Genomic DNA, 9,808 nt, shown 5'->3' with positions numbered 1-9,808 from the left:
TATATATATATATATATATATATATATATATATATATATATATATATATGTATCTGCAATAGATGTTTACATTTGTATTTTTCTCCTGCTGTTTCCCAGTGGGTTGGTAGCTTCTGATTGGCACTATGTGGGCAGTGCTTGATGGGGAATGGAGCCACTCAGCTAATGGGGCAGCTGGCAGAACCTCGGAATCCATTAGGCCTCATTATAGCTCCTGTTCAGCCCCTCTCTCCTCCCCATCTTCTCTCTCTCTCTCTCTCTCTCTCTCTCTCTCTCCATACCCATCCTTTTCCATTCCCACCTGTCCAATGCAGTCGACCCGGTTGGGCATGTAACTGCCCTGCTCGACTCGACGGAACATACATCACACCCTCTGAGCAAGTCGGCTGCAGCAGCTGGCAGCTCTCTCCCTGATTGACTTGGCACCCATGCCGACTCAGGCTCCAGGGAACAGTTGGAGTGAGAGAAAGAGGTAAGTAAGGGTGAGGGTGTGGATCCCTAAAGGAGGTATTTACTAACAGCTGGCACAAGTGGGAGGTGTAGTAGTGGGTGTTGCGGTGGTGGTTGGGGATTCCCACAAATCACAACCAAATTCTTCCATCTAGGTCCATATGTGCAAACAGCTACTCAAATAGAAACCCTTCAGGTCTTGATCCATCCCCTGGCTTATTTTCTATGTTTATTTGCAACACTTCTGCATCCTTGTCTCCTCCCTCTTCATGAGAAGAGAGGTTTAAAGTTGTGGTTTTGTTGTTCAGTTTGTTTTTTCTCCCTGGAAGCTACGGATCATTAGTGTTATTGATGGACACTCAGTATAGTTCCATTGAACAGACAGAGCAGCCGTGCACATGGTTTTAATATGACAAGCCTAATCGGGACATGAGTTGTGGCACAATCAGTTGAGAGGCCTTGATTTGCTCATGGATTAAGCCAGATTAAAAAATAACTCTGCAGGCCATAAGCTCGGTGTTTGAAGGAGGATTTATCCACAGTAGGATATTCCTTGACAGAGCTGAACAAAAATCTGCTTTATATGTTCCTCATGTTGATGTTCAAGAGCAGGCACTTCAGTACATGCTTTCCTCACAGGCCTTTTCCTGAACAGAACTCCACCTAGTGGTGCAACTAGAAAATGTGCAACAACTCTGTTTGGATAAGAACACAACCTCAAATAAGGCCATTGTTTAGAAAATGACCCTGAAACATAAGTGTTAATTTTTTTTTTTTCCAAAGGCTTTAAACATTTAGAGCAAAAATTTCACTGTGAGCAAAACAAAAACATTCAGAGTGTGGGAGACTTTCTTGATATTGATCTTTTTGGAGCCTTTATGTTTAACATTTATTTTTTCAGTCAACAACTGCCCTAATGGTGCAAGAATTGTTGAAATGATTCCCCAACCTCCTCAACTCATTTTGTTATCTGCACAGACAGCTTTGTCAGCTGGAGTTCAAAACACCACAGCCCTCTGGGAGATCCGGTTCAACGCAGAGGGCCAGAAATGATCTCTGGGACGTGAAGCTATGGCAGCAGATTGATAGAATCTTTTTTGTGAAGAGTGGCGTACGCTTAATTGCAGCAAAAAAGTACCCATGATGCGATCTTGCCGTTTACGGGCTATTTCATTGCTGGTTTCCTGGCCCCCGCTTCTCTTTCTCGCCCTCTTGATAAAGAGGCGTGCATGCAGCACTTGGGATTTCTTTTGTTTTTTCTGCAGAAATCTTTTAAAGCCATTATTTCTATAAATTTAGACATAATCAAGAAAATATAAAAATCTCATCATAACTATTAAACTAAATCATGTTTAAGTAAGTTCCATAATCAAGTTAAAAAAGGACCTCTGCCAGGAACTCAGGAAAAGCATTTAAACTGTAATTGTGAGCATATTTAAGGTCTGGTATTAGTTTTTTTCCAAATCAAACCACATAGATTTATACATCCAACTCCCTGCTTGCCCACCTTCAAATACACAGGATCTGATACAGTGGTGCAGTGGCCACCCAGAACAAAACAAATGGATAGCCTCTCTGCGCCTGTTTGACTGGAAACAGGTGTGTGTCATCTGAAGATGAAGGCCCAGCCGATAAACATTATTGGAGAACATCTGCTGCTTGTCACAACAGAGGGCGAGCTGCAGCACTGCAACATCCATCAGACACACCGGAGGCTGGATCTTTGTGTGTGTGTGAGAGGTAAGAGGGCTCGATCCTTTGCTGGTGAGCTCGTTCACCCATCGCTCACCCAAGGGATGCTGGATGGATGGGGGATAGTGGGGAGCAAGCTCGGTCCAGGCACTTTGCCGGACCACGTTCGCCTGTGGCCATTAGGCGTGAACATGCTCCAGTGAGCTTGAAAAATGCGACTAGGAAATGTGCACGTGCTATCTGACAGGCACACACACGCACTAGGTGTATAATTTCCTTCGCTCTAAATGCAAAAAAATATACTACAAAATACACATTTCTTAAAGAAATGCATGGATAAAATACTTTATGAATTCATGTTTCTTTAACATTTTCTTTAAACTTTCAAACTTTGTAAAAAAAAATAAATAAAAAAAAACTAGAGAACCCAGCACAAAGAAGCAAATATCAAGAGATAAAAAAAAACATTTTTATGCAACATGACTGATTTGACACAGAAAATGCACTGAGGAATACAGTTGGTTTGTAAAAAAAACTATATTGTGAAATTACACTGAGCTAATTTAAGATTAAAAATGTTCAATTTTTTATACATTTCTTTGGTAACAAGTAAATTAATTGTGTTACAGACTGAACAAATTACTTTCAATAAAATAACTTCATATAAAAAATCCATTCAATCGTGAAAAAAATATGAAAAATATGTTAAATTCTTTAGTCAAAAAGTGCAAACTGTGATAATTTGTGGCCAATAAACACCATCCAAAGATGCAGAACTAGAAACACATTTAATCTAATCGCTTATAAGAAATATGTCGATTGTAGGGGAAGCAAATGCTTTTAAAGGCTGAACAAGCAAAACCTGGTGCTTCCAAGAGGCACTGATATGATCTCTGAACACTGATATTCTGTATATCTCATGATGGATGCTTGTTTATATTGAATATGACACTGTGGACTTGCAAACAAATGTAAACGGGAAAAAAATTAATCAAATGCATTTTATACAGTTTCAAGTCTTTCCTTAGGATTGACATAGAAGGCCTAATCACATTTTTGTCTAGTAATAAAACTGCATTATTACCTCCTGGAACTATGCCAATAACAACCACAACAGTTTACATAACAGACGTTGGTAGAGGAGCTATTATTTAAACTATTTCATTGTTCAGTAAAGACACTTTAAAAACAAATAAAAGGGAGAAAAGGGTTTTTAAACTCCTTTCCCTTCGTCTACTAAGACCCATTTAAGTATGCATGATAAATAAGATTTATAATTTTGCCAAAAAAATCAACTGAACCTGTGTGATGAACTTCTACAGATATAAAACATAGATTTTTGATTATTAGGATTGAACAAGGAATGCAGTTTAATTTTAAGTATTTTTAAGTATAAACAACATTTTCAATGGTATTTGTGTCAACTACTGTAACTGTTAATGCTTTTTTGACTAAAAACAGTAAAAAATTGAAAGATAACTAAACATTCCTGAATATTACATTACATTTAGTTGTATCTCTCAATGAAACCAGGTTTATTATCTATTCTAACCATATAAAAAATAAGATAAACCTTTTTTAAAGGTTTCCTTTCTTTTCCAAGACACTGTAAATATTAAAATCGTGTATCAAACCAGAACGGTAATACGGTGTTATGAATCACTTGTTTTGGATAAAACTCCTCTGTGGAATTCTGTGTCAAAGGTCCTCACAAAGATACCTACAGTAATGTATTTGTCTTCTTCTGTTTTAATAACAGCATGACGCTGCCACTATCCTGTTTTACCATGAGCAAAGGTGTGTTCAGGGTAATACATACTGTAACCCATGCCGAGCTTTACTTAGGGAAAACATTTAAAATTTGGTGGTTTCATTGAAAACATTTGCAATGATTTCTGCAGGTTTTATCTTAAACTGCAAACTGTAATTGTTGTTTTTTGTTCAACAAAGGTTTCATTTTAACTCAATAAAGTCCAGATTAGTGCAGCGGACAGCAAAAATTTGTCTCTTTCACCTGCGTTCTGTTTTTTTCATTTTAAAAATGAATCAACAAGTTGAGTTACTTTCTTTTAATGCTTTCTCCAATTAAACTGTTATATGAATTTCAATTTAATACTGTGAGTGCATTTTTAGATGTGTGATACGTCTAAATATGCACACACCTATTACAGACCAGAGAGCAACCAATACAGGTTTTTTAAGGCTGATGCCAATACCAATGATTTCAAAATCGGTCTAACCAATTCTTTATGCTGATACTACTTTCTCTTCCACTATTCATGTCATACAAATTACACAATTATAGCAAACATTAGACATTTTAAACAAAATGAAACAATTAATAAATCAAAGAAAACATAAATAGATGGCAAATACTGAGAGCAGTAAATGTTTTGCCTAATGTGATTTTAAGGCACGGCTGTGGATTGCACCATACAGTACATCTCTATGACCAGGTCTGATAGGTGTGTGGATCTTCTATATTCTCACGTTTTTTTTTTACTGTTGGATAGAACAATGCTCTAGGATATTGCTTTGTAACCTAACCCTGTTAAAACCTCTTGGTCTTTATGATTCACTTCCACTTCTAACTTTTTAGTACAAACCCATAAAGGCCTCAAAACGAATAACTATCATAAAATTCTGATTAAATCTTTTAAACCTACTAACATGCATACACTGGATATTATTAAGGAACATCAGATTAAAGCGGGCTTATTACAAATGCATGCCACACATTTAATAATGTATCTCCTAAAATACTTTGAAAGCTTATTTTTTATTCCCGTTATTATTATTATTATGCACCATTTAAATGTAATGCTTTGGCAAGATATTGTAAAAAAAAAAAAAAATGACTTGATGATCTTGTTTCTTCTTAATAAAGACTAAGTCTATCTCTTGTTTACTGTACATTTGTTGATGTAATAAATCAAGTTATTAATATGTCACTGGTTTTATTCAGAAAAATCACATAGAATTATCTTAACATACTGAAGGGAGTAGTACACACCATAGTAGGAAATCTGCAATTTCTTAGCAAGTTCTCGCATGGAATAGCCTTCATTTCTAAGAACAACAATAGACTGTCGAGTTTTAGATAAAAGTTCTCTTTTTCTGGCCATTATAGCGTTTAATTGACCCCACAAAAAAATGATGCTCCAGAAACTAAATCTGCTTAAAGGAAGGTCAGTTTTGTAGCTTCTGTAACGAGCTAAACTGTTTTCAGATGTGTGAACATGTTTGCACAAGGGTTTTCTAATCATTAATTAGCTTTCTGAGCCAATGAGCAAACACATTGTACCATTAGAACACTGGAGTGACAGTTGCTGGAAATGGGCCTCTATACATCTATGTAGATATTGCACCAAAAACCAGACATTTGCAGCTAGAATAGTCATTTACCACATTAGCAATGTATAGAGTGTATTTCTTTAAAGTTAAGACTAGTTTAAAGTTATCTTCATTGAAAAGTACAGGGCTTTTCCTTAAAAAATAAGGACATTTCAATGTGACCCCAAACTTTTGAATGGTAGTGTATCTCTTATGCCAAAATGAAATAGAACAGTTGCTCTGCTGATAATGGTTAATAAATGTTATAGTGAAGTTAACCATTACTGACTTGATAAATGTCAAAGCAATCTGATTCCATTCAATGTAAGTACCAAATGTGTTGCAGCAGGTATTTGGTGTGTTGCTCCTGTAACACATCCAGCTTTAAGACGTCAATGCCTCCTATGATCCTCTACAGGTTTCTCACATGCTGGTATCTGTGGTTGGTTGTCTCAGTGATGGAGTGCAAGCCTCTGACAACTGAGTTCCAGCCCTACAGAACCATCAAAACCTTCTAAGAGATGATCAGAGCAAAACAACGCTGAGTCAATCCCGTGTTTCAGCATCCATTCAGGAGTTTGCACCTTTGTTTGGGTTACGTGGTTTTGCTGCTTGTTCTTCTCTTTCTCAGAGACACAGACATGTTCAGCACTCGTGAGGTTTGGTGCAGTCGCGCTGAAAATGGAAGACGGGAGGAAAAAAGATGTAAAAAAGACATCAGCACAATTTGAAAATCAAAAGCAAATGTTCTTGGGTTTCTGGAGAAGAGGTAACTGCTTCGTAGTCTCCCTGGAGTGCTTGGCTGAGAGTAGGTAAAACGAAGACAGCCGAAAACCCAGGCTCCTGCTGAGTGCAGATTAAAATAACTGTCAGGAGAAAGGAGCAGCTATTGAGGGAGACAGGGTGACATGCAGAGTGATGGTGTTCAGCCTCTCGCACTTCATGGCACAGTATTTCACTGAAGCTGGTTCAGGTTTACAGCCCTCAACCTTATGTCATGCTTAGCCAAAAGTTTTGCAGCTTTATTTCAGCGCAAATATGAGTGGCAGTGAGGAGCTCAGGTTTAGCTTCACTACAAGTTGGGCCAGGTGAGTGGACTCAGACATCTGCCGTTTACCCCATCGCAGTGGGAACCCTGGAAACACCGGCACAGCAGGGAGCAGTCAGGGCCAAAGCGGTCTCCATCACAGCCTGAATGATGACAGACAGACAGACAGACCCTGGCAGAAAGGGAGGAGAGGAAGAGGTTTAAGAGATTCAGGAACAGGAGGAATTTACTGCTTTAGAGAAAATGATGGGAGTGTTAAGAGAAATATTGCGGAAATGTGTCGGCTTATTTTTCTCATATCTCATGTCCCCACGGGCCTGAAGGACAGAGACACCTTCCAGTGGATGGGTCACATGATGCCTTGTTGGCACAATCATAGTTTTATCCAAAGAGTTAAAGAGAAACCACACACACAAATATAACTGTTCTGAAAATGTTTGTCTGTCTTTGTAGCAGACACTGACTGGACATATCTCTATGACCACATCCCTTCACAATCTACTGCAATTAATGCTAATTATGACACCTTACTATCTGAAACAGCCTTAACCTCTAAGCACCTGTGAAGTTGCCCAGGGTGGCATTAGAATGAGGGCCCACTAGCACCAGATGAACAGTGTATCTGCATCTAAAACAATTTTTTTTTTTTATCATTGTAATTGTATTCTCTCTCACATTCCAATCAAGGCTCTGTCTGAGCAACTTCAAAATTGTAATATTGCTTCTAGTGAGAAGTGGAATATTGTCAAAGTTAAAATTTTGCTTTAAAATGGGTTTACCTGCACATGTGAAGTCACTGTCTGCAGCTGTTCAGCTCATGTCTCCTGCTGGCGCTGAAGTGGTTGTCTAGGCGCTCAAACTGTGGCTGAGAGCCCCACAAGCAGGCAGGAGGTATCAGGGAGGTAACAAAAATGCATCGAGGCCAGTAAAGCACTTGATTCTCAGTTGACCTGCATGACCACTAAAAGATAAAACTTTTGTTTGTTTTTGACAGAAAATTAATGTTTCTCTGTATCTGTCTTGCTATAACTTGTACATTTATTCATTTTTAACAAATTTCCCTTTATGCACAGTCTAGAAAATGTAAACAGCAGAGTCTGTTTAATGTAGGGTTAAAATAGTAAATCTTCAAAAGCTGGTATTAATACATTTTGTTCAATACTTCACTTTTAGACAGTCAGATAAAATATACCTGCATCTTTTAAACTGTAAGCCATCATAGCCAGGTGGGCACATACATTATCCTGTCACATGATCACAAGCTCGGCCCAACTTACAGTCGCATAGGAGCCTGCATTTCCCTCCATGAAACCCAGAAGGGCTCTCTGGAAAGAAGATATCAGGATAAATCCAATTGTTCAAAAAGTTTGGACAACAGTCAGTCTATTAGAAAGTTATGGAAGACGTTTCATACCACGTTGACCGTGTTTGCCATAGTACCCAACAGTACAGGGGCAGCTACCAGTAAAACAGTTGCAAGTCCTATTGTTTAGACATCAGTGAGTTGTGCACAGTCCATATTTTCCTGCTAGACAGGCTGAACAAAAACACAGGAAATGCACAGTGGATATACATGTTGAACACTTGCCTGTTAAAATACCAAGATGTTGCAATATAGAAATAATAAGAATATATTATGCAAATATTGAACAATTTGAGCTAATCTGAAATTATAATCAGAGAATAATAACCAGCTCTCTGAAAATAATCTCTTTGTATGAAGGTAGAGAGAAATGATCAGAAAATTGCTGGAAGTTCCATACATTAAAATAACTAATTAACCATGTCATAATAAGGTATACAAATTAAAGGAAACTAATCATATTTCAGAATGTAAACATAAAAGCCATCCGAACTAGTGTTTAACTAGTAAATATCAGATGTCTGATTGCAAGTAAACACAACACAGAATGATCTAAGAGCCAAGCTCCCCCTCCCTAATCTGTTCTGCCAGTAGCAAGGGAGCACATATAAATGATAAATCAGTCTTAGACACGAGAGTAAAAGTAAGTCAAACAGGGATATATAAGGGCTAATGTTTAAAGGGTATTGTTGCCACAAAGACCTAACATTTAAAGTTTAAAGCCAGGGAACATTGGGTGGCATTGCAAAGTGAGAAAAAATCAAACTAAATAAATTCATATAGATATGATTTTCCTTCTTATGTGACATAAGTCCATGAATTTCGGAAAGTGGGAAATGTTCAGCTGCTGGTTTACCAGCTAGAAGACACTTTGATTGAAACTGCCTTGAGACCTCTAATGACGGGTGAAAATTGCTGTACTGTCCAAATTTGATGTATTTTAATTGATTCAGTCATTAATCAAAAATGAAAGTAATTTAAAAACACTGCTGTCAAAGATCATTTGATGATAAATAATAACAAAACACAATCAAATAATAATAAAAGGATTGTTAATTACAAAGCATCTAATTAGGGAATTAGAAAATGGTGAGACAGGAATAGAGTTCATCTAGTTTTCAGAGTCTATAGTATGGAGCAGTGAAATTACAAACAGTCCTTATGAAGAATTACAACATTGAATTGAATAAAAATTTGATGGATTTCTGTGATAGAATTTGTTTCTGATGAAAACGGGCTATAAATCCAAAAGGAAATGTTTGGCAGAACAACAACTCTGAGCACTTTAAACTCTGTGAAACATAGTGGTGGCAGCATCATTCTGTGGGGAAACCTTTGTTTGGTTAGAACTGGGTTATTTTGCCAAGCTTGATCAGATTTAATATAGCTGATTATAAGTCATCGGTTCTGGAATCTTTAGATGTCTGCAAGGTAGCTAAAGGTAAAGAAGGATTTTGTTTTTTAACATTAACTTCATAACTTCAAATCGACAAAAAGAATAGTTTCCCACTTTAATAAGCAATGAGCAGCTTAAAATCTGAGCCCTAAACTAACTTAAACAGCAATCTTTAAGCGGAGTTTTGTAGATGATCTCACAGTCTTTTAGATGAAGAATCTTAAAAGGTGTAGATGAATATTGCCAGATCAAAATATAGGATACATACAGCCTCCTGCTAAGGAGATTAAAAAAGTAAATGTAAAAAATACAATTTGTTCATCAAAGCATTAGTTCAATGTAGAAACTTAGTTAATCAAAACAATTTAATTTTCATATAATTTCTCAGGTGAAAATTTTTTTTTTGTTGTTAAACTATATATTACAATTATGAAAGCTTGGAGTACTCAACTCTCACCAATTGGCTGACGAAAATATGCCAACCTTCCTTGAATCCAACACGGAAAATCAGTTTTAGATGGATGGA

This window comes from Cyprinodon variegatus, unplaced genomic scaffold (assembly GCF_000732505.1).
Source record: "Cyprinodon variegatus isolate N-32 unplaced genomic scaffold, C_variegatus-1.0 Scaffold470, whole genome shotgun sequence".
NCBI classification, from domain to species: domain Eukaryota; kingdom Metazoa; phylum Chordata; class Actinopteri; order Cyprinodontiformes; family Cyprinodontidae; genus Cyprinodon; species Cyprinodon variegatus.
This window is presented reverse-complemented; position numbering follows the sequence as displayed.